A 15,499-nucleotide genomic window follows, 5' to 3' on the forward strand; every position below is an offset into this window, starting at 1 on the left:
AATAGAACAAAGGGGCGACCGGTTTGTTGTATTCATTTTGTCTGTGTTTACCGTTTGCTGTGCAGGCATCCCTCTCTTCAATAACACCTCACTTTACACCCACAGCGGCACAAAGAAATCCCACAGCACAGAGGAGATGATGATGGTGTGAGTGATTTTCTTGGTTTTATCACTCGCATATTTCTTGTGCTATTTCAGCTTTTTCTAGTGATTGTTTTGCACGTTATAGGATTCCTATGTTGCAGGCAGCAGCAACAAAGCAACAAATAGGCAGTGGTAGAACTTGTATTCAAGTATTATACTATATATACCGTACTATACTTTCTACTCCACTACATTTCTATCCTCCTAACACTGGGCTGTGTCCAGAAAGTAAATCCACCCATCCAGCCATGTTTATTGGTCAAAAAGGGCTGCCTTTGAGGCTTAAAAGCAAAAAACACCTAGAGGATCAACACACTCATACACCATGTGATGCTTGTTTCTTTTACAAGCCATGAGCAGCAAAGAGAGCAAAATGCTCTCTTGTATTTGCCCCTTTTTATATCCTCTACATCTGCATCTACATCACTATCTACTTTCTGTCTGATTTTGTAAACCATATTTTAGGCGACATGCATCGTCTGCAGGACGGTTTCTTGCACTGGAAGCATCCTACACATATAAATTCAAAGGATTTAAAATCTAAATATCGCAACTGGTGGCCTTTTGAGGAGTAGTTCAACAACTTGGAAAAAAAAGTCTTATTTACTTTCTTGCCGTGGGTTCAGAGAGGAGACTCGTATCTGCTGGTGGAATATCAAACCTCAGCCAGGAGACATGTCAGCTTAATTGGCTCTGCATTGCAGCAAATGGTTTCATTAGAATAATTAAGAGCAGAAGTCGGATGTGTCAGTTTGCAGGGATGTGTGCGGAAAAGATGACAAAACTGATTCACAACATATGATATACTGCAAGATTAGTTCTAAAAATGTTGAAAAATCAATGTTGAAAATCTCATTTCCTGTTCCTTTTGTCACAAGACATGAACAATCACAGTGATCTAGGAAAAGTTGAAGCTGAAAAATAATGCAGCTGAACAGTTTTTATGAGCATTTTTTATGAATTCTTTTTGCACCCGGAGCACAGGTTCCAATTTTCTGTGACATTTTGGCTTGATGAGGGAATGGCATGTTCCTGGGTTAATGAGATTTATCCACAAAGGCCAATCTGCTGATGGAATGGCATATCTTGGCTTCTTAGAATGATCACTTAGTGGCCAGAAGAGCAGATGTTCCCCCACAGGCTAAACAAGAGGACAAGACTCTAACTTAATAAAATTTCAAATCTATTACAGAGACCCTTTGGGAACGAGGGACATTCATTTAAGAGCTACAGTAAAGAGCTGTTTTTTTGGATGATGCACACAGCTTTGATAATATACACAAAAACATACACTGGAACTTAGCTCCCTGGTATCAGGTTACTCTTCTCGTTGAATGAAGGATGAACTGATTAGAGTTTGGTCACCACCCCCTAAATTTACTGAACATGGCATCTTCACACCATGTGGGAATTTCTTCAACTTTCCCCAAAATTGTCCTTCAACAAATTAGAAAACAACACTACAGAAACTGAGGAGTTATTGTGAGAAGAGTTCTCTGGAAATTGAAAATCCGTCTGTTTTGTTTCCAGTGGAAGTGAAGTCTCGATGCCCCCCACCCCCCACCCCCCTTACTAATCTGTGTTTAAATGAAGTCTCTGCCAATACAACAGGCCCTGGCAATCACAGCCACCAGAATCAGTCTGGGAAATCACTGAGCAGTCAATCAACAGCACCAATCACAAGCAAGGTGAGTTTAATCAGGCTGCAAAAATCAATTTGCTCCATGTAAGACATGTTAGAGGCTTCAGGCAGAGGCAGGATGGGATGAAGTGAAGCTATTTTAGAGTGGATTAGTGTCATGTCAGTTTCCACCCAAGACATTAAAGTGTCTCACACAAAGCCTCCGAACCTGCAGGGGGCAGTGGGGGTTTGTATTGACTGCTGGACTTCCTGAATCCCACTTCCTGTAGTAGGTTTCTTCTGGCCTGCTACTCACAAGGAAATGTTTGAGAACAAAGGAAGACACACAGACCTGTCAGCAGACCCTCACCTCAACAACTCGCTCAGCTTAAGGCAAGACACTGACGACACAACTGGTAAAGACTGGACTTAATAAGCAGATAAATGCATATAGAAAATTTAAGTTTGAATGTTTAATAATGAAGATTGTTTATTTGTTTAATTAGAGCTACATTGCTATGCTTTTTAGTTAAGTCCTGTTGTGTTGTGTTGGTTTAAAAATATGTAATATTGGGTTTTTGTTTTATTTTTAAAGGTTATCAACCTATTATCTCTTCAGACTGATTTCTAAATAAAGGAAAAGAAGAGAATTTTGAGTTGTCCCTTGCGTCCTTAAGTGTCAGCCGGGCAGTTTTTCAAGTTTGGGCAGAAGCTGAGAAGAAAAACCAGGCATAACTTGACAGTTGATAACCACGTGGCAGGGAGGATTAAAGGCCTTAAGAAACTGTCGACGTCGGGGGAAGTAACTAGCAACAATGGCGGAGGAAGCTCTCGGGAAGGGAGTGAAGCAGCTAAAGCGAGAAAGGACTATAGCTAAAGGTGCCTTCACAAAACAAGCGAACTACCTGAGCTGGGCTGCTGCTAACATGACGAAGACTGAACTACAAGAGGAGTTCAAGATACTAACCTCTCATGCCAGGAAGGTCAGTGAAGTAAATGATGATTATTGGACTGGCCTATTGGCAGATATTGCGGAAGCTGAAGAGGAGGGCAGAGAAGCTAAACTGAGCACACAGCTGCAGGCAGATCTGGAGAGGACAATGAAGGATTGCGAGGCCAGACTGGAAGAAGTTAAAAAGGCAGTCCAACACAACCTCTGGTCCAGATACGGAGAAGAGGAGGTGGAGTCTGCTATCCAGGAAGCAGAAGCAGCCTGTGAAAGAGCTCATGTAATTCCAGTTTCTGCTGTGAACAAAGACGGCTATGAGCTACGTCTGGATGGTGCAAAGAAACTGGTCCAAGATGCAACTGCATGCCTTACAGTTTGGGAAATATGGATTTCAGAGGAGGAGAAGGCAAGTCTGGATGGCAGAGTGAAGGGGCTGAAGACATGCTATAATAAGCTTGAGGCCAGAAAGGCAGAATTCCTCATAGCACAAAGAGTTGCAGAAGGGGAGAGACGAGAAACGATCAATGAGACACCTTTACAAGTTGGGCAGCCAGGTCAGCAAGCACTACTAAAAATCCGGCCTATCAGCCTTCCCAAATTCCTTGGATTCAGAAGGAACTTCCATCGATGGAAGAGAGACTGGGAGAGTCTGCAAAGGCAGGGGGAGCCCACTGGCTCAGCTGAAGCAAAGAAGATCCAGCTCTTAGACAGTGTTGAAGAGAAGATAAGTAGAGACCTGCGGTTGTCCACGTATAATACTGCTGAAGACATGTTCAGGGTGCTCGAGAACAGATATGGGAACAAATCTGCAATTACCTTGGAGATAATCGAGGATTTGGAGAGAATTCCTGTCCTGAAGTCAAACCAGCCAAGGAAGACAATTGACTTGATCCAATCTGTAGAGAAGGCCCTCAGTGATCTCACAGAACTTGGAAATTCAGGAGCCCTCAAGAACCCTCTGGTCATCAAAGCTATAGAGAGCAAGCTACCAGACAACATGAAAAAGGACTGGCTTGTATTCATGGTCAACCCAGCAAATGGTGTCACACCAGACAATCACTTTGATAGCCTCCTCACATTCCTGAAAACTCAAGAAGGAATTCTGGAAAAATTAGAGCAGCTTGGAGTGGGTGAGAGGAATGATAAAAAACCTGCTTACACAGAGAAGAAGTTTGCTTCGACTCGTTCCACAAGAAAAGGCGGATGTGTTGTCTGTGGAGATGAAAAGCACAGAGACAAGATTTTCTTTTGCAAGCGGTTCAAAGAACTGAAGCCTAATGAAAAGCTGGATGCTGTGGAGAAACTGGGAGCATGCAAAAGGTGCCTATTATGTCATGAAGATGATGACGAGTGTACAGATACTTACCTGTGTAGAAATCGAAACTGTAGGAAAGGAGGTCCTGCACACCATTTCTTTCTTTGCCGGAGAGGGGACTCTAAGAAGAGTGAAACGGACAGAGCACCGAAGTCAAGTGTGAGTAAGCACAAACTTACAGAAGAGCAGGAAAAATTTGTGTCTGAACTCTCCCCAGAGATGGCGGAAAGATTTCGAAGAGCTTTCACTAACATCACTGGGAAAACACACTGCACTGAGAAGAACCGGCTTGATGTGATGGAGCTAAGTGAGCTACCAGTCATTCTGATGCTGCTGGAGGTAACTGCCAATGCAGGACAGAAGATTGGAACACTCATAGACTTGGCATCAGACACTAACTACATCACCCACAGAGCAGCCAGAAGATTAAATCTACGCAGTGAGAAGATTACTCTGGTCGTCCATGGGGTCGGTGGAATGGCTATGAAGGTGAGGACCAGAAGGTATCTGCTCAGGGTGAGGGTCAAGACACCCACAGGTACAGAAAGAGCTCATGAGCTCGTCTGCTATGGCTTGGATGATATTGCAAAGGTGCACAAAGCAATCAAACCAAAGCAACTCCAAAAACTCTTCCCAGAAGTCAGCCTGGAAGACCTGCGCAGACCAACACGCATTGAACTGCTGATCAGTCACCGTGAAGGAAGACTGGCTCCACAGAGAGTGAAGGTGATTGGAGACCTTGTCCTATGGGAGGGCCCATTGGGGAAGACTGTTGGTGGAGCACATCCAGATCTCTTTGAGGAAGTTGACATGACTGCATGCACATCTGAAACACACTTTGCCCGATCTATGAGAACCACAGCAGTAAAATACCAAGAGCTCACTGAAACTGAAGAACTCAAAGCTGAAACCAAGAACACACTTGCTGGCAGAGTATTTCTTGACTGGTGGAGATGGGACAGCATTGGAGCGGCATGCGAACCAAAGTGCGGAGGGTGCAGGTGCGGTAACTGTCAGCCTGGAGGCAAGGAAATGACATTAAGTGAAGAGAGAGAGCTGGAAATAATCAGAAAAGGGCTCACCTATGTCAAAGCAGATGCTCACAGCAGTAAACCACACTGGGATACAAAGTATCCATGGATAGAAGATCCAGCCTCCCTACTCAACAACAGAAGTGGAGTGGAGGCCACCTTTCTAAGAACAGAGAAGCGTCTCAAGAGAGAGCCAGAATGGAAAGCGGCATATGGGGCTCAAGTCCATGAGATGGTGGAAAGAGGAGCAGCAAAGAAGCTCACCAAAGAGACCATTTCCAACTGGAAAGGGCCTGTGTGGTATGTTAGTCACTTGGTGGCGCCAAACCCCCATTCTGTCACAACACCTGTGCGCCTTGTATGGAATAGCAGCCAGAAATTTAAAGGACGCAGCATGAACGACCTCCTGCTGAAAGGACCTGATGTCCTAAATCCAATCCGAGCAGTGCTTCTTAGGTTCAGAAGAGGTGTGTATGCAGCACTCGGGGACATCAGGAAAATGTACAATTCTGTGTGGTTGGAAGAACTGGAAATGCATCTTCACAGATTTCTCTGGAGAGACACAGAAGATGGTGAGATTGAGGAATATGCCATCACCCGAGTTAACATTGGCGATCGACCAGCAGGGTGCATTGCACAGCTGGCCATGAGGGAGACTGCCAAACTGCCTATGTTTGCTCACTTAAAAGAAGAATGCAGGATCCTAGAAGAGGATTCTTATGTTGACGATGTCCTTACTTCCCACAATAACCTGAAAAAGTTGGTTGAGACCACTAAAAGAGTTGAGGAGATCCTGGAGGCAGGCGGGTTCTTCCTTAGGCCCTGGGTTCGGTCAGGCCAAAGTGGGAGGAAGGAGGCCATGCCAGAAGCATCACCAGACAAAATACTCCTCCTCCCAAACCAAAGGAGGGAAGAAGACAACAAAGCCTTAGGAGTTGGCTACATTGTTGGAAGTGACAAACTGTACCCAATGACTGCAATAAATTTCTCAAAGAGGAAAAAGAAAATGAGAGTTGGCCAAAATCTCCTTGGAGAAGAGGTAAAAAACAACACTCCTAACCCACTAACTAGGAGACAACTGCTAAGCCAAGTAGCTAGCCTGTATGACCCAATAGGTCTTGTTACACCTGTCAAACAAAAGGGTGCCATTCTAGTCAGGAGAGCGTTCCAAGAGGCTGGAGGCAATGCAACCAGAGACACCTGGGACAAACCGCTGTCTGAGAAATTGAGGGAGGAAGCCATCCAGCTGTTTGAGGAGTACACATGTCTCAGTCAAATCACCTTTCACAGAAGCCTCACACCAGTTGACTGGATCAGAAAGCCATGGGGAGTAACATTCTCTGATGGAAGTGACCAGAGTTATGGAGCTGTTGTGTACCTCAGATGGGAGACAGTGCAAGGTGTTGAAGTCAGACTGGTCGAGTCTAAAGCAAAGCTCACACCACTCGATCAGAAGGGTGAACCGGTCAAGGCTGAGATCTGTGGAGCTGTCTATGCAGTTCGCCTCAGGAGATACATTGAAAAGCACAGTCGGATGGAAATTGAGAAATGGCTCCATCTGCTGGACAGTCAAACTGTGTTGGGAGCAATCCAAAGAGACAGTTATGGGTATCAAACCTTCTTTGCAAACAGAGTTGGAGAAATTCAAAAATCTGCTTCTGTTGATGACTGGTGGTGGATTCCAGGGGACCTCAATGTTGCAGACATCATAACAAGAGGTGCAGCGCCAAGGGACTTACAGGAGAATTCTGTGTGGCAGAATGGACCAGAGTTTCTAAAGCAAACTGTGGAAAAGTGGCCGAAAAAGTCTGCCAAAGAAGTTGCGGCCTATGCCAAGGAAGGCATAGACAAGCTCCAGAGAAAATCATTCTCAGCAGCACTGACCAGATCACAGGTTAGAAGAAATCAGGGTGATGTGCCATCTGACAGAGCTGGGCCAAATCCCGATGTGCTTCAACACAGTCCAGACGGAGGTGAATCCAGGATTCAGATCCAAAGACCACCAGCTGGCTCTGCAGTGACAAAACTCATTGATGTAAAGAAATTCAGCAGCTTAACCAAGTTGGTCAGAGTTATTGCCTGGGTATGGAGAGCTGCAAACAAGTGGAAAATGGTACTGATGAACTCAACCACAGCTTCAAATAAGCTAAAGTGGGAGGAAATGTCCACTGAGGTAAAATCCACAACCAAACCAGCTGGGCTTACTGTGAGGGAGTGTGAGAATGCAGAAAGAGATCTCTTTCTTGCAGCCCAAGAAGGTTCAACCTTTCAAGACACCACCCTCAACAGGCTTGCTGTGTACAGAGATGCAGAAACAGGACTCTTGGTCTGTGGAGGAAGGTTTCAGATCTTCAATGATGAGAGGACCACAGTACCAATCTTACCTCATGATGCATGGTTATCCACTCTTCTAATGCAAGAAGCCCACAGTGCAAACCATGAAGAGATCGCAGGCACAGTGCTGCGGGCAAGGAAAAGAGCCTGGATAGTAAAAGGCCGGAAAGTAGCTCAGAAGATTGTAAACAACTGTGTGACCTGCAGGAAAGCCAGAGCAAAAAAATGTCAACAAATCATGAGTGACCTCCCACCTGAGCGGATAACCCCAACCAGACCATTTGAATACACAACTGTGGATTTATTTGGCCCTTATGAAGTGAAGGATGAGGTGAGGAAAAAGGTAAAGCTGAAGGTGTGGGGGATCATCTTCTGCTGTATGGCATCCCGAGCTCTACATGCAGATGTTGTCAGGGACCAATCATCTGAAAGTTTCCTGCTGGCCTATAAGAGATTTACAGCACTGAGAGGGCATCCAAAGAAACTGTGGTCAGATCCTGGGAGGAACTTTGTGGGGGCCAGACCTGCTCTCAGAGACCTCTATCTATTTCTAAACCAACTGCAAGGATCAGAAGTTGAAGATGAAGCATCCAGACATGGAACAGAATGGAATTGGAAAATTCACCCTGCTGATTCCCCTCACAGGAATGGAGCTGCAGAAGCAGCTGTTCGCACAGTGAAACGTGCTCTGCATAACCTGGGAGGAGATGGATGCTTCACATGGAGTGAGTTCCAAACCTTTCTCTACATGGCTGCTAACCTTGCCAATGAAAGACCCATAGATGCTAGAACTCAGAGCCGTGAGGACTGTATAGTTTATATCAGCCCAAATTCCCTTCCGCTTGGGAGAACTGGACCTAAAGGAGATCTAGGGAATTTTGAGTTCGAAGGCTACCCCTATAAAAGATTAAGAGCCATCCAGACTGAAGTTGACCGCTTCTGGAGGAAATGGAGTCAGTTAGCTGGACCAAATCTGTTCATCAGAAGTAAATGGCACACATCACACAGAAATGTGGCGGTGGGAGATGTTGTGTGGTTGGCTGACCAAAATACTTTGAGGGGTCAATATAAACTCGGCAGAGTAGTCAGTGTTAACGCTGACAAAAAGGGAATCGTCAGGGATGTGCAGGTCCGAACCTTCCCCAGTTATCCAGTCCCAACTGTGAAACAGGGCCAAAAGAAGAAAGAAAAGAAACTCCCTACAAAGATCCCTGCTACAGTTCTGCATAGAGACATCAGACGTGTCATCGTCCTAATACCCGCGGAAGAACAAGACAAAGACATCAAGAATGATGATACACATCCACAGCTCTTGTGACCTCCCTGGATTAAAAAATCAGGAGGTCAAGTGGGAGGTGTCATGTCAGTTTCCACCCAAGACATTAAAGTGTCTCACACAAAGCCTCCGAACCTGCAGGGGGCAGTGGGGGTTTGTATTGACTGCTGGACTTCCTGAATCCCACTTCCTGTAGTAGGTTTCTTCTGGCCTGCTACTCACAAGGAAATGTTTGAGAACAAAGGAAGACACACAGACCTGTCAGCAGACCCTCACCTCAACAACTCGCTCAGCTTAAGGCAAGACACTGACGACACAACTGGTAAAGACTGGACTTAATAAGCAGATAAATGCATATAGAAAATTTAAGTTTGAATGTTTAATAATGAAGATTGTTTATTTGTTTAATTAGAGCTACATTGCTATGCTTTTTAGTTAAGTCCTGTTGTGTTGTGTTGGTTTAAAAATATGTAATATTGGGTTTTTGTTTTATTTTTAAAGGTTATCAACCTATTATCTCTTCAGACTGATTTCTAAATAAAGGAAAAGAAGAGAATTTTGAGTTGTCCCTTGCGTCCTTAAGTGTCAGCCGGGCAGTTTTTCAAGTTTGGGCAGAAGCTGAGAAGAAAAACCAGGCATAACTTGACAATTAGTTTAGGACTGATTAGCTGGTGTTTGCCGCCGCCATGCAGGCTGGACTTGAAGCAGTTTTGGGCAAAGCTCATTTTATTTTCTCCTGTAAAATACAGCTTGAAAAAAAGAGCTGGGTTATAAAAACACACAGTTTGAGTCAACAACAGCATGCAAATTCTAAACTCATAATTATAGTATAATTTAGATATATATATGTATTGATCTTGGGTTAAACAGAGTCAGGAAGGTGAAGATGAAGGGCAATGCCCCCGATGGTGATGACATGGTCTCTCTCCTTCGAGAGAGAGCTAAGGGTCGTCTTAGATCGAGGACACTGTAAGTTGATTCTTATGCAGCTTCATAACATTGACATTAGGATGCCCTGCAATGAAAAAAATGATGGTCTATTTTGCATCTACAATTTCTTCCTCAGCCACAGACCACCATTTTTAAATATTAAACTCTTTTTCCCCAACACTGAGGCACAGACTCAGCACTTCTCACATCCCTTCTTCTGTCCTTATATGCCTTAAATACATTTTCATAAAACTCACCTTCATCGGGAGGATTTTAACAAAGACATCCTTTGCTCTGAATAGCTTCTGCACAGAACATGCATTGTGCCCTTGTAAATTTAAGCTGCTCGGAATAAAGAATTCATAATAAGTTCTAAGGGCCTCGTGAAAGGTTTTCAATGACTCGGAGCACAATTACTTTTTATAGAGTGAGAGCTTGGCCGAGGGCAAGATAATTAGATAAAGCCAAGCACCTCTGCAAAATACAGGCTGCCCATACTTAGGGAAATTAATGGCAGCTAATGAAGCCACAGCGGTACTGGAATGCTAATACTATACACTCTATTTTAAAGGTCCAGCAAACTCTAACATGCAGAGGTCCAAGGGTAAAAGTCCTTAGACCTCAACTGGTTCCTCAAAGAGAAAATCCAACACAGGTATTCATGCAATATTTAGAGAAATGCCTCAGAATGTCACAAGATATTTGAAGGTTTGCTCCACTACTGACAACAGAACATAACTGTAAATAGTAATGACTTACAACAAGAGTCAGGGTTTAGACTCTAAGACTCAGGTTGAAGCGAGGCAGCTGGATTTGTAGAGACCACAAACATGTTTGTGAGTTGCACACAGGTCCTCCACCACATATAAACCATGTTTCCCCACCAAACAGGTAGAACTGATGAAGCTGCTTGGAGGAGCAACGAAATGTCCAGTTGCCTCGCTTCAACCTTCTAAAAGAAAATGACCAGGATGATTGAGAATCTTCATTAACAGCATCATATAATATAAACATATTAAAAAATATTTTAAAAGTTTACTTTGATCAGGAAAATGTGTCATCTTCTGCTGATGAGATAAAAGTCCAGCAAATGACATGTCATGGTGGTGGTTTGTTTTTGGTTTGATGTGCTTGCAATGCTCCTTAATGCAATGCTTTATTTACTTTAGTTAACAAACTCACAGGTAGAGCTGTCTTTATATAAAAACACACTCAGCATTGTGCCATCCAGGTCAATAGTTACCTTCATTAAATAAAGAGCAGATCTAAAGAGAAAGTGTCTTAAAGGTGCCAAAAAACATTATTATAATGAGGTGTTTATTTTACATAGAAGTGTCCTGAGACTTAGAGGAAAGGACCCTAAGCTGAGCCAGAGACTGTTGCTGAATAAGCAGTTTCAGCAACAATATCAGCAACAAGCAGAATATGTCTTGGTGTTTTCTTAACATTTTTCTAACCTAAACTTAAATATTAAAAACAACCAGCAGATAATGATCCAGTCTGCAGCTGGACCTGTGGATATCATTATATGGTAATATTTCAGATTACTGCCTTTGCTAAGTAGCTCTCACAGTCAATTACACATAAACACATCATGAGCAAAATCTGATCAATCAAAACCAGCACATTGTGGACTTGTTTAAATGACATTTTAAAGAGCAAATTTGAAAGAGAGAAAAAAAAAGCACCAAAGCTTGGGATGCTTTATTTCTCACCACAAAGAGACAGCCAAAGGATGAGCTCTCCTCCATAACAGATGGCTGCTCTTCACTTGCTGCCAACCAACCCAAACACACACAAACACAGAGGCAGATGAGGGCAACGCAGAGGCCGAGCCAGGCCAAAGTGTCCACCAACCAGGCGGACACTTGGGATTAGAACGTGTGCAGTTTTAGGTTCGTGTGTTTGCGAGGACGGACCCATGGTGTGTGTGGCATTCACTTCTGTCTCGCAGCCGTGAACTGTTTCATGTGCATATATAATCGAATAAAATCTGAAATATTAAGCATAATGAGGAAGCCAAGCCAGTGCTGGAGAGAGTGGCTCTCTGTGGGCAGTCCAGTCAGTTCAGTTTAAGGATGCACAGTGCAAAAAATACATGATGCAAATTTAGAAATTTTTTTTAATAAGTTAGCATGCTGACCTGGAGAGTCCGTTGTTGTGCATCTGTCATCGCTCCATTTCCCATTTGGAAACGTAGCTGTCAAAGCGTTTTTTTTCTGTTTATAACTATATCCTTCACTGCATTTAAATATCATGATGCATTTATTCATGCTGTGCTAACCATTCAATTCAATTCACTGTGCTAACAAGATGATCTGCAGTCAGCTAGCAGTTCAGGGGACTTAGGCAGTAGGCTGTGTGTTGTTTGCGTTTTTAAACATTTGGCAGATTTATTGTTAATCTTAATTGAATTTTGTTACTTAACAAGTGAGGTTTCAAGAACATATGACATTACTGCACCATTCGCATGCAGTGGTGAAGTCCTGCTCTTTGCACTCTGATGAGGTATGATAGTGATTCAGTCCCACAGTTAGTAATCATCTGTGACTGCGCAGCTCTGTTTATTCATCCGAGCTGACTCACTGATAGTATCACTAACACTGTTGACACTTTCCTGATATGAGTGGAACCGCTGCTGCTTTTTAATGAGACAAAATAACACACTCTTCTCCCTCCATCCTTTTAGTTTCGACGATAAAGCTTTTAACAGATTTCCCACACAGTTCCATGCCTGCTGGTGCTTGAGGTATGTGTGTATGTGTATGTGTGTGTACAGGTGAAAGAGAGAGACAGAACTGGCGAGTGAGGCAGATGGAAACCATAGAAAGCAGGATGGCGACGGAGAGGATAAACACAACAAGATGCAGAGCATATGGAGAACCAGGTGGACAGAAATCCCGCTCGGCTCCGCTTACACTTCTCTGCGGTGTTTCATGGCTGCTCTCCTCTTAACGCCTCAACAATTATCAAATCATTAATTAAACTGCATCAGATCTCCAGCGCTTTAGAGAGGGAGGGAGGCAGTGGATATCAAACACAATCAGCCAGCTGCTCCCAGTACTCCACTAGCGTGCAACACTGCTTGTAAACAGCACTCTCTCTCTCTCTCTCTCTCTCTCTTTGCAGTTACATTGCTGCAGGTTAGTTAATATCATCCTTTATGGTGTGCTTAAAAATCTTGAAATGACATCTGCTGTGTAAGTCACACAGGACAGTTTAGACAGTGGACTATAAGAAAAGTCCTTTAGAAAGATGAGATCATGTTAAGTGCTGTAATAGTAACCAGCAGGAAAATCATGTTGAGTGGCATAAATCACACACAAGAAACACAGGAAGTAGACAAAATGCAGCTGCATTCATCATTTCTAAGGCATTTAATGCAGTGTTACAATATTGTGTGAAGTAGTCACATCATTTTTCTATTATTTAATGCATTACGAATCCATTTTTTTTTCTAAAATTGTAAGTTTTTTCAATAAACACAAATGTGCACAAATACACAGATTGGCCCTTTTTTTAGGACAGCTTAAACCCACAGTGGACTTTCACTCAGGAGTCCTGGCTTGGTGTCCACCATATCATCGCAAATGTCACTTTCATCTCATCAGCCACTCACTTGTTGGATTAGGCATTAAAGGCTGCAGGTTGTCATGCTGGTTGTCATGAAAATGATTTGTGCGAGTCTGCACAAAGAAGACATTAAATTACATCAGTATTTCACAGAGAAATATAAAAATGGGCTGCAGGCCCAAATCACTATTCCAATTGAAGAAGTTTGTTTGAAATTTGCCCTGCCTGTCATGAAGATAAACAGACAGCTGGTGTCAGTTTGCATGACAAAGTACATTCATTCAAGGACTGTATTACATTATGAGATGACACTGGCTTGAAATATTCCAAATGAATTTACAAACATTACTAAATTTTTATGTCTTTTTGTACATTTTTATTTATTTTATTTAACCTTTATTTAACCAGGTAAAACCCATTGAGATCCAGATCTCATTTGCAAGGGTGACCTGGCCAAGAGGTCAGCAGCACACGTCAAGAACAGTATAACAACAGTTTAAAGTTGGTAAACAAGATCAAAACAGAGCAGTGAAAATAAGTGCAGCAATAGAAAGATATCTTAAAAACACAGGCACTGATGAATGGATGCTTTTTGCCTAATGTGTAATAAAGAATTAAAAGTTTTAAATGAGATAAGCTCAAAATTTTTTAAATCAGTCTGGAGGGTATTCCAGGCTGAAGGGGCAGAGTAGCTAAAGGCCCGCTTTCCTAGCTCAGTCCGCACATGAGGGACCTGCAGGTGGTAAATGCCACTGGAGCGTAGGGCATAGTGGCTGGTAGTTCGCTGGAGAAGAGCACACAGATAAGGTGGAGCCAAACCAAGGAGGGTTTTATAGACCAATGCCATCCAGTGGGTGTGCCTCCTTGTGCTCAGGGAAGGCCACTCAGCTTTGGCATACAGCTCACAGTGGTGGGTGAGGCGGGTACAGCCAGTCACAAACCTCAAGGCACAGTGATAAACAGTGTTCAAGGACTGGAGGCATTTGGACAATGCAGTCATGTATACAACATCACCATAGTCGATCAGTGGTAAAAAGGTTGCCGATACCAAAAGTCTGCGGGCTTGGTTTGAGAAGCCTATATTTGACAAGGTTTTAATCAGGAGAGGGTGGTCTACCATGTCAAATGCCTTTGACAGGTCAATAAATAGGGCTACACAGTGTTGCTTGTGGTCCAGAGCATGGATAAAATCATCTAAAACTTTTAAGGTGGCTGTGACAGTGCTGTGCTGTTTTCTAAAATCAGACTGGAAGTCTGTTAAAATGCTGTTAGAATCTAAAAATGCCTTCAGTTGAACACTGACAAGCTTCTCAAAGACTTTTGCTAAAATGCATAGCTTTGAAATTGGCCTATAGTTGTTTAGTTCAGCGGGATCTCCTCCTTTTAAAAGAGGAAGTATAAAAGCAGATTTCCATATATTTGGAATTTTGTTAGAGCTCAAACTTAAATTAAAAATGTGTGACAGAGGCTCGGCTATGTAATCTGAAGTTTACAGCTAATTAAATTTATGGGAAACCAGTGGCAGGTGGGTTGTGTGGGGATAACACTTGCATAACCCTACATTTCATTAACACCATTATAAATAACTGTTAACACATAGGATTGACTTGTACAGCAAGATGGGGAAACATGTCAAAACAAGCATCTGACATGGCTGATTGTAGGGCCATATTGAGCCACAGTTCATACACAGGTCACAGATAATGAAATTAAGAGAAAGAAAAAGTTTCTGTACAAACAAAATAAAAACATCATGCATTTTTTGCCCCTAAATGATGCATTTGTGCTAATAATGCACAATCCCCTGAAACTGATGCTTTTATCTTTTATCTTGATTCTACACATACATGTGAAAGAGCTTTGAATATACATCTAAAGGATGATGAAAGCTCTGCAGTATACACTGGAGAAAATCCTGCTATTTATTCAGCAGAAAGAAATCAAACCTTAGCCAGATTCAGCTGGAGGTCTGCAGAGGAGAGACAGCAGGGAGGTGTGGTGAGGAGAGGGTCTTCAGCTTCTTCTTCTTCTATTTTTCATTTTAATTTTTTCTATTGTTAGGAACGTTTACACTTTTCTTTAGTAGTTCTACTTTTAGCACACATACAGCATACAGGTGCATACAGTGCATTCTCCAAACTCACCACCAGTGATACACATGTTGATGCATGGACCATAACTTACAGTGTGCTAAAGACTGTGTGTCAGAATAGCCAGGACAGAACCAGCTAATTCACTATACTAATGCTTGAGCTGCATTGCATACAGCAAAATGAATGCAATAAACAATTACACCAATTTTGCATCGGACCTGGATTAAGATTAA

The 15,499-nt window shown here is 42.9% G+C and overlaps 2 long non-coding RNA genes across 2 annotated transcripts; both read left to right on the forward strand.

Annotated features, from left to right (window-relative positions):
- Positions 1-1,994: 1,994 nt before the first annotated feature.
- LOC114447347 (uncharacterized) lies at positions 1,995-2,484 on the forward strand. Its single transcript, XR_003671831.1, has 2 exons — positions 1,995-2,181; positions 2,361-2,484. It is a non-coding gene; the product is annotated as an uncharacterized LOC114447347 (long non-coding RNA).
- Positions 2,485-8,805: 6,321 nt separating this feature from the next.
- LOC114447493 (uncharacterized) lies at positions 8,806-9,295 on the forward strand. The gene is made up of 2 exons (XR_003671846.1): positions 8,806-8,992; positions 9,172-9,295. It is a non-coding gene; the product is annotated as an uncharacterized LOC114447493 (long non-coding RNA).
- Positions 9,296-15,499: the final 6,204 nt, after the last annotated feature.

The sequence above is a fragment of the Parambassis ranga genome, chromosome 15 (assembly GCF_900634625.1).
Source record: "Parambassis ranga chromosome 15, fParRan2.1, whole genome shotgun sequence".
Taxonomy (NCBI): domain Eukaryota; kingdom Metazoa; phylum Chordata; class Actinopteri; family Ambassidae; genus Parambassis; species Parambassis ranga.